Source organism: Talpa europaea (genome assembly GCF_964194135.1).
Source record: "Talpa europaea genome assembly, chromosome: 11".
In the NCBI taxonomy this organism is placed as follows: domain Eukaryota; kingdom Metazoa; phylum Chordata; class Mammalia; order Eulipotyphla; family Talpidae; genus Talpa; species Talpa europaea.
The window spans coordinates 65194741-65213030 of NC_140078.1; the positions used below are offsets into that span (position 1 = coordinate 65194741).

Genomic DNA, 18290 nt, shown 5'->3' on the forward strand with positions numbered 1-18290 from the left:
TTGTGGCCATCCACAGGCATGCATAGAGGGGAGAAAATTGGTATCACCCAATGGCACGTCCCCCTGAACAAGCAGTGCCCTGCCTTCCTCTTCCAACTCCCGTGCTAGAAACCTCTATCTTTCTTGAGGTCTAGTTAGTGTCATGTTGTTCACATTTTGGTGCTTTTTGTTAATGGTTTCACTCTTGAGAGAGACCCCAAGTGTAGTGCTAAGAGTTGTGTGGTGTTCCTAAGCATGAGAAGGCTGCCCTGTCCTCGCAGAGAAAATACCCATGTCTCCTTGGCGTCCTTCAGACACAAGTTACAGTGCTCTTGGCTTCACCTGAGTTCATCATTAATGAATCAACAATACATGTGAAGAGAATTGTCTTTAAGCTGAAACACATGAAACAAGATTATGCTGGGTTGACAAAAATATTGTGACCAGAAACTGACAGGAACATAACACTGTATTTCCCCTAAGAGCTGTGGTTCAGTTTTCACTAACTTTTTTTTTTTTAAGATTTATTTATTTATGCATATAAGAGCTGGGGTACAGGCCAGAGTTCTCTCTTTGTGTGTGTGTGTGTGTGTGTGTGTGTTCACCAGAGACAGAATGGGGGACATAACAGGCAGACTGACTGAAGCACACTGCTGAGGGGAGCAGCGGGCGAGACTGGAGATGTCTGCCACGCCATGTGGGTTGGGGCCAGCCGGGGATCAAACTTGTGCTGCAGGGGCTGCGGACTACCTCATAGTGCGTTGCTTAACCCCTTGTACTACCAGGGAGGCCCCAGTTTTCACAAGTGGTTCAGTTTTTACTAACTTAAGTTGGCAGAGATTTTATAGATCATGATACTGCCAAGAGCAAGAACTGACTGTGTGCATGTATCTGTGTCTTTTCTTCCCCGCCTTTTGTCTCCGAGTCCATTCTTCTGATTGCCCTTTATTTTTTTCTGCTTCCCCCTTACATTTTCTTCTCTTTTTCTGATTATTAGTCCTTCTGGCAATAACTGAGGGCTCTCAAAAAATATCAGGAAAGTGCCTCTTTCAGTGCACATTTCCACTCATTCACTACACATTTATGGGTCACTTCTTTGTGCAGGGACTGGCTCTGCCAGGACCTAAGCACAGAACTTGTGTCTCCAGAAATTTCACTCCCAGAAGAGTTATTGTAATTTGAGATTTTTAGACAAATTGAAGAGCTCATATTTATTTCTCAAAAGTGTTTCCTAATCTCTGCCATTCTCATTGCCTACTTCCCTCCCCTGCTCAGTAGTCTCCTTGGCCATATATCATACCTGCACACAGAGTTAGAGGAAACCATAGTGATTGCCTGGCCCAATCTCCTGTTTCTCTAGTGAAACTGAGCTCCAGGGCCTCCCCAGTGGTGCAGTGGGTTGAGCACAGTGCTGTGAAGCTGTTGGAAGCCTCTGCAGCGCAGGTTCGATCCCGGCTGGCTAGTGAGAATCCTGCATGGCAAAGCAGACCTCTCCTGTCTTGCCCGCTACTCCCCTCAGCAGTGCATTTCAGTCAGTCTGCCTGTTCTGCTCCCTGCTCTGTCTCTGGTGAATCCTCTCACCCTCCCGTGCCTCTGGCCTGTACCCCAGTTCTTCTATAAAAATAAGTAAATCATAAAAAAAAAAACTGAGCTCCAGAGAGGGAAAGTCACATACTTGTTCCATGACCTTAAAAAGAAAAACAAATAAACAAAAAAACACTGCACACACACACACACACAAAAACTCAGTACATAACTGGGTGGTAATTGTTGCCCTGTTGCTCTGTTTTACTACTTATGCATCAGGTAAGAAAAAAACAGCAATTACCACCTGACAGCTACTGACAACATTTATAAAGCAGACTTCTGCCCATTGTCTACGTTATAATAAAACTAGACGAAATATCCAAATAAGTTTTAGAAAACTATGCAGGTTTAGATCTTTTTAAAACAAAAAACAGAAGCATTTCATATCTGCAGTCAAGATGTCTAGATGTTTACAGCATAGAGAGTTTTTAAATTCCTCATTTGTACTGTGGGTGCCTTGGTGGTGGGTGTGGTACAGTGACATACACCTGAAGGGGGTGACCCAGTATGTCTCAATCATACACAGTGTTGTATGATTTAGAAAAAAGTAGTCAGCGCTGTTAGAATAAACAGAATCCTCATATGGGTGGTTTTCTTCATCCTGATATCTTTTATAATACATCCTAGAGTAGGCATCACGTGTTCCTGATATGGAGCCTGCTTTTGAGAGCCAGGACTGTGCTAACAAGAGAAGGGAGAGTGGGCCTCCCCTGGTGGTGCAGCAGTTGAGTGCTGGGCTGTGAAGCTGCCTGCAGCCTCTGCAGCCCTGGTTCAATCCCCGGCTGCACAGACCTCTCCTGGCAAAGCAAAACTCCTGCTGCGCCTGCTGCTCCCCTCAGCAGTGGATTTCGTCAGTCTGCCTGTTCTGTTCCCTGCTCTGGATCTGGTGAATCCTCTCACCCTCCCACACTTCTGACTGTACCCCAGTGCTTGTGTAAATAATAAATCTTTAAAAAAAAAAAAAAAAAACGAGGGGAGAAATCTCCCGCAAGGAGGACAAGGAAACAGACAGGGCAGGCCTCCCTTCCCACTCGCTTCCTAAACCTTAGCCTCTACTCCCTCCCCTCCCACAAAGGGGAAGGAAGACGGCTCAGTCCAGATAATGTGCCCATCCTCAAACAAAGCATAGCCAACCCTTTGGATCTCCCAAGCACTCCCATTTCCTGTAGCTAAAGTTAGACCTATTAGATATGAATTTCATTTTTAATCCATGACTGGGCACACAGAGGGCTACAGATCCTCTCGAGAAAGGACAGGAAAAAGGAGGAGTCCCTTTTCAGTCCTCCCAGAGGAGAGGGCCACAGCATGGCTTTTTCTGCACTTGTCACTGTGGCAAAATGCAAGGGACAGCTGTGTTGTGTGCGGGCTAGGAGAGTTTCCACAAAGAAAGTACTGAAATCCCACTCATCTGTGAATCACCTCTTACCACAGTCCCAAGAGTTGAAAAATACCAAATAATCTTCTACAAAATGACACAGTTTTTTCCCTTGTATTTATCTTTACTAGAAAGTTTATATTATGATGATAAACAGAAAACTGGTATGCTTGCCATAAAAAGGATATAATCATGAAGATAAATATGCATAAAACAATGGAACTAAATTCTAACTAGATGGTCACCTGAGTCTCTGTGTACTTGGAAGAGAAAGGTTGAGGTTGGTGTGCATTAGGCAGGTGCTAAAGGTGAGGTAGCCCCAGTCGGAGCCTTTCTCCTCAATGGATTCAGGAGGAACAGTCTGTTGAGAGGTAACTTTTTTTTTTAAGATTGATTTATTTATGCATACAAGAGCTGGGGTGTAGACTGGAGGTGTGGAGGGTGAGAAGATTCACCAGAGACAGAGTGGGGAGCAGAACAGGCAGATTGACTGAAATACACAGCTGAGGGGAGCAATGGGGAGCTGAGGGGAGGTCTGTGTGCCATGTGGGTAGCTCCCTGGCTGGGGATTGAACTCATGCTGCAGTGGCTGCGGATAGCTTCATGGTGCTGACGCCTAATCCCTGCACCACCAGGGAGGCCCTGAAAAGGTAACTTCTTATCACATGAGCTGATGTTGCTGCACCAGACTCTCCCCCTGGCCAACACATATTGACTGGCTCTCAGCAGAAGCTACCTGCAGAGTCTCCTGCATCCATTTATGACTTCCTGTGCCCTTCTCCCTAACGGGGTTAACAACCAAGAGGGTTATATTCTGAGGAGCTCCTCTCCACAGATAGGAGGCAGGAGCAGGTAGATTGAATACTTCTGCCTCCTCATCCCTCAGTGGCAAATGACACACCGTATGTATAGCTGAGTCCTACACAGTCTCTCGGGGAGTCCCCGGGGCTTGAACGCTGGCTATCCAGTGAGGTCACCTGCTTGCTCCATACCCTCTAGTAGTATCTTCCTTTTTCTGTCTCACTTCCTTACTTCCCACCAGTTCCTTCTAGAAATCAACTCCCAATTATATATTTTATACTAAATTTTTACCTTAGACTCTGTTTACGGCAGGGCCCACACCAAGTTAGCTGGTAGGCCTACTGCCTACAATGAGCTCATAGTCCATGGAGGTACCAGAACTAGACTTTGGGAAATACTATTCCATGGCATATGCCCAAGTGATATTAAGCAACTTATCACTTATCTTTAAAGTTATTGAAACTCTCACTGTTCAGTCCTCTCTGCCATTTTCCATGACACACTGTTGATATTTTGTTCTGATGAGTAACATCAATTTCCATGTTTGCTTTTCCTTTTTCAACCCAGTGTCTCAACTTGCTAACAAATTTGGTGTTCCCAAATTGGCCTATACGTTTAATTCACTGTGTGACATTTTTTCACTGTATGACATTCACTGTGTGACAGTTTATCAGTTGTTTGCCATTGTGAGGCACCCGGTGACTAGAATAGCACCTGTTAACCTGAGGTCATGTAAAATGAACATTTACTAGTGAACTCTAGCTGAGACAGCAGGCCGTGTTGCCAACACAAAGAGCACTGGAGAGCCAGAACTTCAAAACTAGGGAGACTTCAAAGTGCTTCTTCAGGGTGGAGTTTCTGTTTTGGTCTGAGTCCCATTGACAGTTAAAGCAGGACTGAAGTTCTAATGGGAAAAAGATTCTTATCTTCAGAGTTGGACCAGTGACAGGGAGGTGCTGTCCTGTGAGACCTGGACTACTCAGAGAGTGGTGAAGTTCAGGGTGAGATCTACCCCCAGGAGAGATGAGGAGAGTGAGAAGCATCTTTAGATGGTACAGGATCAGGGCCTCCAGAGAGAACACAGGAATAGGGCTGGCTTCATGGGTGGGGCCCCAAGCTCAGAGGACATCCACTGCGTGGCTATGTGGAGTGGCCTACTAAATATTGTTAAAGAGATAAGTGATTAACAGTCAGACTTGCTTTGGGTTTTCATGGTGGCCTCTGAACCAGAGACTAGGCTCAGAATAAGTACCAATTATGGAAGAGTCCTTGTGCATTCTTTCTCTCCTGGGACTGGTTATGTAATTTGCAGTGCACAGAACAAAGTGAAAATATAAATCCCTTGTTGAAAAATTAAGAATTTCAAGATGGTGACAGAAAAGCATTACACCCTATGTGCCCACATAGTGGAAGGTGCTAGCCATTCCACAGTGAGTGAACCTTGATTTGGTTTCTGACACAGCCTGAGTTCCAGGGAGGATACAGACATTAATCAAATAAACACACAATAAGTGGTAACATTTTAATGCGATTAAGAAGACACATGTGATGCTGGGAGGTGATAAACAAGAGAATGATCTGGTTTGGAGCCATCTTGGCACACTTGCTTCACAGGGCTGACATTTGAAGGATGAGGAGACATTAACTGGGAGAAAAGGGTTCTACGTAGAGGAACAACTTGTGTAAAGGAAATAAGGGCAGAGATGAGAAGACCTGACTTTGCACAGGGTCATAGAGAAAACTACCAAGATTTGACAAATTCAGGACTATTTTCATGACTAAGAATAACACAGGAAGAGTAGTAAAATTCTTCACTCCAATTTTCTCTTTAAGCTGAAAAGGAAAATTGCCCCAATCTAATTCTTATCTTATGGTTACTAATGTTTTTCTATGTAAATCATCACATAAATGGGCACTGGCCAAGCAGAACAGGCATCCGATACTGGGTGTGAAGCATGTGGAAAAAGAGAACTTGTATCTCTAATTATAAGAGACCCTGGAGTTCTCCCTCCCTACTCATCCCCATCTTTGCTTGGCTAGCTCCCAACCACTCTTCTAGTGACTTTGCCCCTAATCCCCTTTCATAGACTTTCGTATTATCCTGGTTTACTTTCTTCATAAATCTAAGTACACTCTAAATCTAGCTTGTATATTTGTTTGCTGTTTATTTCCTGTCCCCAAATCTCTGTTCCCTAGCCAATTGTAATCTTCCTAAGGTCAGGGATTGTATCTCTTTTGTTAACCAATGTGCAGCTTACACAGTGTTTGGCACATAATAATTGTTCAGTAAAATATTAAAGAAATGAACCTATGTAGTAAAATCCATTTGTTTGGGTCTGCTGTTGGTCCTGAGTTTCTATTTCCAAATTTCAGGAATATTGCAGAGTAAAAAATGAAATTTAATGGATGGCACATCTTGATGTTTTAGTCTCCCTAAAAAGAAATTCTATAGCATTATATTTGCCATTTTGTAGGCAAGCGAGTTCATTTGTTCATGTGTCAGTTAACAAACACTTGTTGAGGTTTCTCTTGGTGCTGGGTCAAGACTTAGAAATGCCCAGAATAGTTCTGGATATGAAAGAATTCTACTCTTCTTAAAGTACTGATTTCCTGGGAAATGGATTAAGTGCTTTGATTATGCAAAGTCCAGACCTTAGTTTTAGAAAGAGCACCTGCACCCTTATGTTTATAGCAGCACTGTTTACAATAGCTAAGCTTTGGAAACAACCCAAATGCCCAAAAATAGATGACTGGATCAAGAAGATGTGGTACATATACACCATGGAATATTACTCAGCATTCAAAAAAGATAAACACATGCAATTTGCAGCAACATGGATGGCGCTGGAAGGGATCATGCTCAGCGAAATAAGCCAGAAAGAAAAAGAAAAATACCGGATGGTCTCACTCATAGCAGGAATCTAGAAAACTTAAATAAGGGACCAGGAAAATGAATAACTATAAGAAAGTGAAAATCAAAATCAACAAAAATCTATGAACCAGAGACACGCTATGGGGGGTGTGGGGCAGGGAGGGGAGGGATTGGGGTCAAAATAAGGGGGTTGCAATTGTATGCAGAATATAAAAATAAAATTTATTTTAAAAAAATCACCAAAAAAGCAAAAAAAAGAAAACAAACAAAAAAAACAAAACAAAATAGACTTCAGGATAAAAGTGATTCAAATGGACTTTGAAGCAAAGATTCAGGATTAGAAAATGCAGTACAAAGTAGTTTCCCCTCCCTGCAGCCCATATGTGGCTCACCACAACTTTGTCTTTTCACTTAAAATTTCCCAGAACAAGATAGTACCACCAAAGGAGGGATTTCTGAATATTTGCATGTCCCTGGTGTTGGGGGCCCTTTGCCTTGCCTCTGCAATTTGGGGTTGTGGTGAGTCCCTCCTCCACTTTCAAAGACAGCTGCAGAAGGAGAATGTCCCTCTAATCATAGTTGACAACTCTCCAGCAGTTCATCACATATGGTTACTGATTTTTACATTATTGTTTCTATGGCCTCTTGCAGAATATTGCCAGGAGTGTTATTCTCAAATTAGTCAAGATTGCTCTGAAAACTATGACCTCCTCAGTGCTAATGAACGCTAGCTGGGCGAGGAGAGGAATCTGTCTTTGGACAACACATGGCTGTTCCCTCTGCTCCACTTGCTTCCAGAGGCAACATTCTGAGGAACCACATTAAGGGCCTCTGTTGGTGTCTTCCCATACATTGCTTTGAGGGGAGGGGTATTAATTACTGCACTGTTGTTCTCCGCTTGCCTACTGAGATACAGGAACATCACTGAAGATAAACAACCCCCTCTGAGAGTTTCCAGTTTGTTTGGAAGAGAGCTGTGGTTATTTTTGAGTAAATAATTCTTAAATTATATTCTCGGGCCTAATGAATTGTGCCCCAGCTAATACCTGACCAAATTCCACTGAAAGGCCTGGGTAGCTAGATTGCCCTGTGGGGCACAGGACCAGTAGGCGCTGAGCCTTCAGTCGCACACAGAGGGCAGGTGCCCAGGGCTGGGCAGCGAGTGGATATCAGATGCCCCAGAAAGGAACAAATGGAGGAGAGCTGTCTGAAACCTTTCTCTTGAGGAGGGACAAAATAACATTTGTGAATTTATTTTGTCTTACTTTTGGCAACTTACTTCGGTATAATTTCATACTTACAGAAAAGTTGCAAGTCTCGAATAAGATACTCCTGAATGCCCTTTACCTGGATTCACAGATTATTTATATTTCATCCCATTTGCCTCCATATACACACAGAAATAGATTTATAGAGAGAGTGATATTTGTATGTACCTATGTTAAATTTTTTTCTTTAGTTTGTCTTCTTTCTTTAACACAGAGACATGAAGGAAATAACAGCCACCAAATGAGGGCAGTTAGTTGTCCCAGTACTCGGATAAACTATAATGGCATTAATAAAGTAACATATATACATACATAGGAATAAGTACACGGGGTACCCAGTTAAAAGTAAATCCCCTTCCTCTTACCCTAGGCTCTGTCCCCAGTGAATAATTGCATGTGCTTCCTTGCAGAAACCAATTTATACATATGCCAGGATGTAGATATGCATGTCTGTATGTGTATATTTTTCTCTCTTCTAATTTAAAGAATTTGACACAGCAGGAAACATACTGTACTTGCTATTCATTATGGTTACTATTACTGATGTTGTTATTTTTATTACTACTCAATGAATGTTAGAGGTCCTTAAATATATTGTGTAGCTCTACGCTATTTCTATTTTCTTTCATTAATTTTTAAAATTTTTTTCCATTGTTTATTTTTGTCCAGCATTTGATTTCTCTCCTCAGGTGTAGTCCCCATAAATATTCCCCCACATCACCTGTGAACCATCACCACAGTCCCTTGTTTTATTCCCACCCCTGTTTTAATCCCTTTTCCTCTCCTCCCCTGCTTTAAATCTCAGATCTATAGTTGCCTGCAAGTTTTGTCTTTTTTTTTTTTTTTGACCCTTTGTTCGGTTTCCCTCTATGCCTCCTGTAAGTGGTATCATCTGATAATCAGTTACTTTTGATGGACATTTTGTTAACAGAGTTGTGCTATTATAAATAGTGCTACAGTAAACATCCCTTGTGCATGGATGTTGGTGGAAGTATACCCTTGGATTTTCCCAAGGTTATTCCTAGCAGTTATTTTAAATATTGATAGATATTGTCAGTGTCTTTCAGAAAGTTTGCTTCAGTTGTATAATAATCCTCCTACCTGTGGCATCTAGGCATAGGTGAAATGATATTCCTCCTCAACACTGCAAGACTCCTGGTAACTCACCAGTGTTCCCACCCAGTCATGGATACTGAAGGACTCAAACCAGCCTTCCACTTTAAGAAAGAAATTAAATCCCTATTTGGGCTGTTGTTTCTTATCTTAATTTAAAACCTGCAGGTCTAATCTCCATGTACAAATGAACCTCATATGGTAAGTAGAGCTCCAAAAAAGTAGCATTATAAAAGCTACCCTTGTTAGACATGAGGGCTTGTATTTAAGGTACTGGGTGACTGATTAGTCACCAAGTGATGGAAACTTCCCATTAGAGTCTTACTGAGACTCCTTTTTGCTGAGGATGGACTGTGAAGCCAGGAGAGTAGGGAGTACGACTCTGGCTTCTGGACACTTCCCACTTCTGAAGCAGAGTCAGTCCTTTGTGTATCTTGTACAATGGACAATCAATACAAAGGTCATTTGATTTAAGTTTCTTCCCAAGCTTACCTTTAAAAACTCGTATTAGGGGGCCTCCCCCGTGGCACAGCGGTTGAGCGCTGGGTTGCGAAGCTGCCCGCAGCCTCTGCAGCGCTGGCTCGATCCCCTGCTGCTTCCCAGCCACCGGAGGAGGGTCCCACATGGCACACAGACCTCTCCTGCCGCCCGCTGCTCCCTTCAGCAGTGTACCCTGGTCCCTCTGCCTGCTCTGCTCCCTGCTCTGGCTCTGGCGGATTCTCTCACCCTCCCTCGCTTCTGACTGTACCCAGTGCTTGTATAAATAAACAAACAAATAAATAAATAAATCTTTAAAAAAAAAAAAACTCGCATTAAGTAACATTCCAGTCTTGTTTAAATATACAAGTAATGGCTTGCATGACTTCCCACAAAATCAGGTTGGTGGGCCGTGTTTATTGTGTGACTTCACTTTCCTCCTGGTACATTTCTAGTTTTAGAAGCACAGTTTGTCTTAGGCTGAGTCCCCCAGAAGCAGACCCCATACACGCACAAGTAATTTATTAGGGAGGTGATCCCCAGAAGCATTGGTGAGGGAGTGGGGGAAGAGAGACAGGGAAGAAAAGGAAAGCAATACTGATGTGATCGTGAAAAGCTTTGCTCTGTGGGTTAGCTCAGTCCTGCCGGAACCTTCTCACAGTCTCTATAGTACAGTTATTCTTAAACAGTAGAATCACCTGGAAAGCTTTAAAACAATGTTCAGAATTCCTGGATGATGGGAACCAGGTACTTGGAGCTGCCTTTTTAAAAAAAAAAAAAAAAAAACTTCCAAGGAATTTAATGTATAATCAAAGCTGAGACCACAAAAGTTGCCTCCCCCATCAACCCTCCTCTCCTGCCAAACACACACACAGGTTGAGGGCTGCTCCTGGTGGCACTATCTACCTAACATTTCTGCATATAGAAAGCTGAAGTATATACTGCAGAGGTGACTGCCAAGGGCATGTGGGCTGGATGGATTCTAAAGAGACAGCTGTTGTCATAAGTCTAGCAAAGGGAAGGAAGAAGGGTCAGGGCGGGGGATACCTGAAGCAGCCAGAACATGCCATAAAGAAATGCCATTTTAGCAGCTCAGTTGTGGGTTCTAATTTTATAGACAAAGCCAAATGGTTTGCAGGAAAACTTTTCTCTTTTTTTTTTTTTGAGCATTTTTTTTATTTTATATATTTTTAACATCATTTTTCATTATTGTACAATGTATGCATTTTCATCTTGGTCATAGTCCCCATACAATTCCCACCCCCCGCCCCTTGTTTTGATCCTACTCCCTCCTTCCCCTCACCCCCATAGTGTGTCTCTGGTTTATAGTTACTTGTTGATTTTGATTTTTACTTTATTATAATTTGTCTTTCTCCTGGTCCCTTATTTAAGTTTTCTAAATTCCTGCTATGATTGAGACCATCCAGTATTTTTCATTTTCTTTCTGGCTTATTTTGCTGAGCATGATCCCTTTCAGCTCCATCCATGTTGCTGCAAATTGCATGAGTTTATCTTTTTTGATGGCTGAGTAATATTCCATGGTGTATATGTACCACATCTTCCTGATCCAGTCATCTATTTTTGGGCATTTGGGCTGTTTCCATAGCTTAGCTATTGTACATAGTGCTGCTATAAACATAGGGGTGCGGGTGCCCTTTTGAATTAATGTTTCTATGTCCTTTGGGTAAATACCTAGTAGTGGAATTGCTGGAACATATGGAAGCTCTATGTTTAGTAGGTCCAGAAATCTCCACACAGCTCTCCATAGTGGTTGGACCAGTTTGCACTCCCACCAGCAGTGCAGGAGAGTTCCTTTTTCTCCGCATCCTCGCCAACATTTGTTGTTGCTAGTTTTTTTAATATCTGCCATTCTCACTGGCGTAAGATGGTATCTCATTGTAATTTTGATTTGCATTTTTTGTTTCAGGGATTGTCCTGATGAGTTGTTGGGATTTACAGGATGTTTTAGCAGGGGTAGCCCATTTCTCCAGCAGGCTTTGTCTTATAGGTTGCTCCAGACAGTACAGATACCAGTAGCCAAAGGGAAGACTTGTTCTCCCCATGGTTACATGCCAACCTGAAGAATGCCTGGGGTACTGTGGCTGATAAGATATTACCAGCTCTAGGGGCTTTCTAGATCAGTAAAGTCAAGACATAGCCTACCATGAATTAGAAAGGAAAACTCTCCTTGTAAAACAGATTCCTGATACCATCGTGGACTAATAAGCATGTTTGAATCTGAATTATGCAGCTGGGCCATCTCAGTAGATTGGTTATATGGAGTAATTCACTAGATATTAAGTAATTATTTGGACTTTCCCTAAACCATGTGGGTAATATTTAAAATTTTTTAAATTTATTTTTATATGCATTTTTATTTTTTGAAAAATGAAGTTTTACATCCTTGTTAATTTTTTTTGATAGTATGGGATTTCTCCCCTTAGCTCTCCCAGCACCAAAGCATCCATCCTCCTCCACCGTACTCCACTGTGCTCTTCCCCCTTGTTCTCACCCTGCTCTCCTCCCTCTCCCATCCTGGATGCCTCAGATTATGATCAGCTTTCAAGGGTTGGTTTTAAAGTCTGTCTTTGTCTGATCCTTTGTTTGGCTTCTCTATATTTCACACATAAATGAAGCCATCCGGTATTTATCTTTCTCCTTCTGGCTCACTTCACTTAGCATAATCTCTTCTAGCTCTGTTGCCTCAAGTGGCATGAGTTTGTCTTCTTAATCACTGAGTAGTATTCCATTGTGTGTACATACCATAACTTTTTGACTGTGGGTAATATTTTTGTTGGGAAGGGTTTCAAACCTTTCCATGTGGAAAGAATTTTGATTTCATCAGAGTTCATTATGCTGTTAAAAAAAAAATGAGTAAACAAAAGAGGGCCAGGGAGACACCAGTGATAATAGTGTGATGTAAACCAAGGATTGTGATTAATCTAATTTACTGTTCCTGAGATCTGGTAAAATAAAAAGTAAGATTAATTATTAGATTAGAGGGCCTCCCTGGTGGCGCAGCGGTTGAGTGCTGGGATGCAAAGCTGCCCGGAGCCTCTGCAGCGCCGGTTCGATCCCCGGCTGCTCCCCCGCCACCGGGCGAGGGTCCCGCATGGCGCGCAGACCTCTCCTGCCGCCTGCTGCTCCCCTCAGCAGTGTACTTCGGTCCTTCTGCCTGCTCTGCTGCCCGCTCTGGCTCTGGTGAATTCTCTCACCCTCCCGCGCTTCTGACTGTACCCAGTGCTTGTATAAATAAATAAATAAGCAAATAAATAAATAAATAAAAATCTTTAAAAAAATGAAATTATTAGATTAGAAAAGTATTCTGGTTAATTAGATTCTGTGCTTATCACATCCCACTGTTGAGAATCTTTGTGAACAGGAAACAACCCCCACCACCTTAGATTGGTGCCCAGAATGGATTTTTTCTGGAATAATCTTTCTGGAAAACATTTTTCCTAGCCCTCTGCTCTGGGCAGACACTTTTTCTGTGTTCTTGCCTTCTCCTCTGGCATCGGTATCTCAGATAGGAAAGTGTTTCTGCCATGGCAGTGGCTTTGGTTGCCCTGGTGGGCTAGCTGGCCCCCAACCCCACTTGTCTGATGAGACATCTTTTCCTTTCATGGGAGAGGAAGACCTTTCCTTGACCAAGATGATCTCATCTTTGTTTTCAAACAAGCAAAGGTCTGGGTGTTCCATGGCTAGATCAATAATTGGACTCTTTCCTGGTTTGCAAAAATCAAACAAATGGTGGACTTTTATGAATTTTAAGCATTTTCTCCTCTGGTGTTTGCTATTGCTCACTGTTAATGCTGCTGTTCTTACTACTAACACTAGTGAATGCTGGAGTAGTTACTGTGTGCCCGTAGACATTGGGCTGAGCCTTTACAAACCACATTGATATATTTAACTGTTACAATAGCCCCAGTATCCCTATTTAATAGGGGAAGAAACTGACGTTCAGAGAGGCAAAGTGATGTGCTCAAGGCATAACCAGCAGAGGAACCTGTTAGGTCCAACTTTAGAGCCAACTTAGCATCTTCTAACCTCAGTTAATGGCATCTGAGTACAAACTTGCATAGTGCAGAAAGCACCATGATTTCCAGGTTCTCAACCTGATGAATATACTGAAGAGTCATGGGGGAAAAAAAGGACCAGGGTTCTTGGGCCCTGAAAAGGGAGTATGTTTAAAAACAAGGAAAAGAAAAAAAATCAGGAGTGCATTAAAAATGGAGCCAGGATCCCCCTCTCAACTCCCTTGATCACCTCCGGAGCTTTAAACTTGAGAGAAACAACCCATGGCTCCTCTCCCTGCTCAAATGTGACTTTAGTAAGTCAAGTTCCAGCTAAGGGCAAGTGCAAGAACACAAAATCCTTCTGCTAATCTCTTACCCAAAGAAAGTACAGATGAAAGGCTAAGCATCAAAGCCTCTGAAACCAGTAAAGCTGTTTGCCTGCAAAAAGATAAATCAAAAGGTTCCAGATCTGCTTTGAATTTAATAATTATAAATGACTAATCAGGAGCCATTTGCTGTGAAATTGGGAGCTGCACTCCCCCCATCAGAGCATTTTTGCTGTTCTGGTCTCTTGGTTATTAAATAGAAAAGCCCCATGATTAAATAACAGGGCTGTTCTGACACTAATCAATTCAATCTCAGTCAAATAAAATTAACTTAGACCTTGAATTTTCCCTGTTTCTGTGAGAGAAATGGGAACAACACACTGCAAACGTGACTGAAGGTATCCAGAGAGTATCATTTATAACCTGGTGTGACATGGGAAGTTAGAGGAGGGTCAGTCTGCATTCCAGGTGTGCTTTTTGCTGTCCATCATTCAGGGGCAATGCCATCTCTAACCCATCCTGTCTACCTGTCAATGTGAAATAACAGTAAAACAGCAGTAACAACAGTAGTCAGTGATTATGGTAAAAACTATAGTAACAATAATAATCACAATTTTTTTTTTATCTCTTGCCATATAGCTGACCCTTTTGCAAACATCTTTAATCCTTGATATAGCCCTGTGCTGGAGAAATCAAAGCATATAGAAGCATTTTATAGCATTTATGTAACCATACATCTAGAATCTTCCTGGTCCATTGTAGATCCTCTGAAAACAATTATTGCATGAATGAAGTAGCTTTCCCAGGTTCACACCAAATAGCATAGTGCAGAGAGCACTATGCTCATTAATGCTCCTTATTTCCTTGAGGTATGTAGATAAATATCCTGAGAGCCTTTTTATATTGTTGTAAAACACAGTGTTTTAAATATTTAAATTTATTTTATTTCAATATATTAATTTAAATAAAGCACACATTATTTGTAAACATAAGAGAAATAGCATCGTGTGGCAGCAAAACTAGTGATTTGGGAGTCAGACTGGCCTGGAGAAAAATCCCCTATTCCCCCATTCAGCATTTTCTGATTTTGTGACCTTGAACAAGTCACTAAAGTCTTCCTGAACTTCTGTGTCCCTCTCTGTGAAATGAACACAGCACCTAAACTGGGGTAAGGAGACGCTTGAAAGGATCAGTCCTTTAAACTGTGAGCACAGTGCTTGCTTGGCACATGAGCAGGTACCCAGTCTTGCCATCCATGTCCCGCCCTTGTGTATTGGAAGAGGCACCTAATGATTTGCCTTTGATGCCAAGGGTGAGTCTCATAAGATCCCAAGACCTGGTCTAGAAGAAATAGAAGTAAGGATAAGATATTCAAGCTTAGACTTGTCAGTGCTTTTTGCAAAGATCCTTACCCAGAACAACAGAAAAAGCAGTTGTTCATAAACCATTTACTGATGAGATTTAGATGCTAGCCTTGTGCTATCAGAAGGTAGCCAAACCTAAAAGGAGAGAAAATAGAGTGTTTGTGGAACAATGATGCATTGTGAACATGGGTCAGAAAGAAGAAAGGTGAAGGTTTAAGGCTGATCTGTCCGGAGGGAGCTACCCTGACCTCCATCAGGACTCACAATCTAATATATAAAGGGCTTCTGCAAATTAACAGAGGGGCCTCCTGGTTATTTTTTGATTCAAGAAGCCTAAGGGTTTTTTTCCCAGCACCTAAGCACTTCTTTCTAGCATGTTCTCGTATTTCCATCAAATATATGACCAGCAGGGCTAAGCAATCACATAGTATACCCAAGCCCTGTGTGCCCACAAATGCTCCTCTGTAACTGCCTTTCCACCCAGCCCTGGACAGGCACCTGCAGGTTCTGACCAAGGGTTAGGTGTCCGTTAAACTCAGTTATGGATGGATTCAGCTGGCTATTTCCTTTCAGTTGAAATATTATAATCTTGAATTCCTTGCTCCTAAAGCCCAGAGATGCTGCTGTTCAGGGCAGTGCACTGGGACATGCCTTGGGTAGGGGTGTGCTCACCATTGAATGAAGCTTCCATTCCTTCTTGTAGGAGTGGAGGTCACTGCCATGCCCCTTGGGCCAGTGCCTCAGCTGTCATGACTGCTCTCCATTTCTATGTATTTTGAGGAATAAATGTCCCTGCTGATACTTTTAATTGAAAAGCAAGAATTGTAGCTTGAACTTGCAGGTTTTGAGTCTCCAAGGAAATTTGAGGTTGATGAATTTCAGCCTTCAGTGATCTTTGCTGTTGAGGTTTGGACTTAATTTTGGCAGCCAGGTGGTTAGCGGAAGGGAAGGGTGTCACCTCAATAACAATGGCCTCCTTTATGCATTCTTTTTTTTTTTTTAGGAACTCATTCAGAAATTATTTATTGCCCTCAACATAGGGCATTGGGGTTTAAAGTTATGTGCTCAAATCAGGCAGTTCAGACTACAGAACAGTTACTGGGCTCACCGAGGTGCTTTATGAAGGGGACATGGACTGTACATTCACTTCAGTAAATTTGACAAGACTAACAGGGTGGGTCCAGGGCTCCTCAAGTTGACTGAGAATCTGTGAGATCAAGTGTGCAAAGGCAGACAGTGCACAGCCAGTATCCCTCCAGTTGATCTCCCTCAGGCAACCTGTTCATGGTTTCTGACATGCAGAGGAAGTAAAATGGCAGTGACTTGGCTCAGTTCCTGACCTACCTGATAGCAGGCAGCGATGACTTTTAAAACCAGAAAGGCCCCCAGGATGTCTCCAGTATAGACAGGTGTACTGTCTTCAAGAGCAATTCTCTAGTAGAATAAAAATTATAAAGGTGCTTTGCTCCTGAATTCTTCATGCTCAATACTTCTGAAGACCTGCTTTGCAGGCATGGTGTGCCTTCTCATTCTGGAACAGGAGAGAATGAGAGGGAAGCAGAGAGTATGAACCAGAGAGACCCTGGTTTCAATCCAGGCTCTGCCACTTGCTCATTTTTAGAATTTTGGGTTAGGTCCCAGCTCCTCTGTGAGCTTCCATCTCCTCCTCCTAAAATGGAGATAAATCCTGGTCCCTGTTACCTCGGGGGCATCATGATCACCATCACATGAGATCAGGTGTGTGAGAATGTAGCTCTGTAGTTGACATCTAGTGAGTGTGTAGTAGGCTGAAGTTGCCATTATTATCAGTCTGATTATTGTCATTATTCACTTTGGTGAAGTTTAAAATGATGTAGCGCCTGCCTAACCCTCTGCTTTCTGGGATGCTCACTGGTCCTTGTCTCCAGGGTTTAAATTTCCCGGTGATTTCTTCCATGAAATGTTCTTTAGATCACTGGCCTGAGCTTGTCTCCCCAATATTTTAGTTCTTGGGTGACATTTTGTCATTCCTGGGTGGGATGTATAACACATGCTGGGGGTTCTTTCACCTGCATGCCCTTCATCACCTGGGGTGACCGGGCTGATTAGGCTGGCTGGGCTGGTGGAAGTGGTATCCGTTTGGTCCCCTCCACTCTACCTGTGCCCCTCCTGGAGTTAGTTGGGTAATTGGTGAAGAGGAGAAACTCCTTAAAGGGAGCAGGACCAAGGGCATCCACAAAAATAATAAATATCATTCCAAGGAGAGTCACCCATGCATCAGGTACTGCACCAAGTTCTGGGAATGTAGCCTTCATGGTCCACCAAAATTAAATTCTCTTTCTAAAACGGGTCTTCCTTGACAGTCACTGTCTCAATCACATCTTACCTGACTCATTCATGGCAGAGATCACAATCTGTAATTATTTTGTTTTCTGCCAATTAATGAGCAGGGAGCATGCTTATCCAATTCACTGTTGAGTCTTGGGATCCAGAGCAGGACTTCGTGCATCCACAAGGCTCAGTGAACACACAGTGAATGAACAAGCGCTATGTGAAATGTTTGCTTCAAGCCCAGCGTGTAAACTTCAGACTCCGTCTTTGCTAGTAGAGGTCAGCTACCATCCTATGTAATGGAAATCAAAAAGGACATTCACATTGGTAATTCACACAGCTTTTATTTTGTAAAATGTGTGAATTTCTTATGGAGATCATCCTATCCCAGATTAGGTGGCTGTGTCTTAATTGGGACCGTGAGAGGATGTTTTCTTCTGGGTTTGATGCTTGAGGCTTGTTGAGTTAGGGAGGCTGGATTCAAGCACTGGGTAGTGTGTTGATCTGGAGAAGGCTGACCTAAAAGGAAAAGAACTTACATTACTGTTATTATTATTGCTAGTATTACTGTTGTTATGATTATTATTATTTCCTCTGCTTTACCAGTATGATCTTCTGAGAGTAACAAATTATTATTGATGTGTCATGTTGACAAAATCATTGAATCTTAAGAATGGAACTGTAATGCCATAAAATGCCATAAACTGTCAATACTAGATCAGAGCACACATCTGTGTTGTTCACAGTTGAGTAATATGTGACACAGCTGCCATTTATTGTGCTCCTGCTGTGTGCCTTGCCT

At 42.4% G+C, this 18290-nt stretch overlaps 1 protein-coding gene across 2 annotated transcripts in view; it reads left to right on the plus strand.

The window, feature by feature from the left end:
• The window catches only part of ARHGEF3 (Rho guanine nucleotide exchange factor 3), a gene marked incomplete at both ends in the record, with an annotated part of 233359 nt that overhangs the window by 84788 nt on the left and 130281 nt on the right, over positions 1-18290 (plus strand). The gene's annotated exons all lie outside the window — the stretch shown is intronic.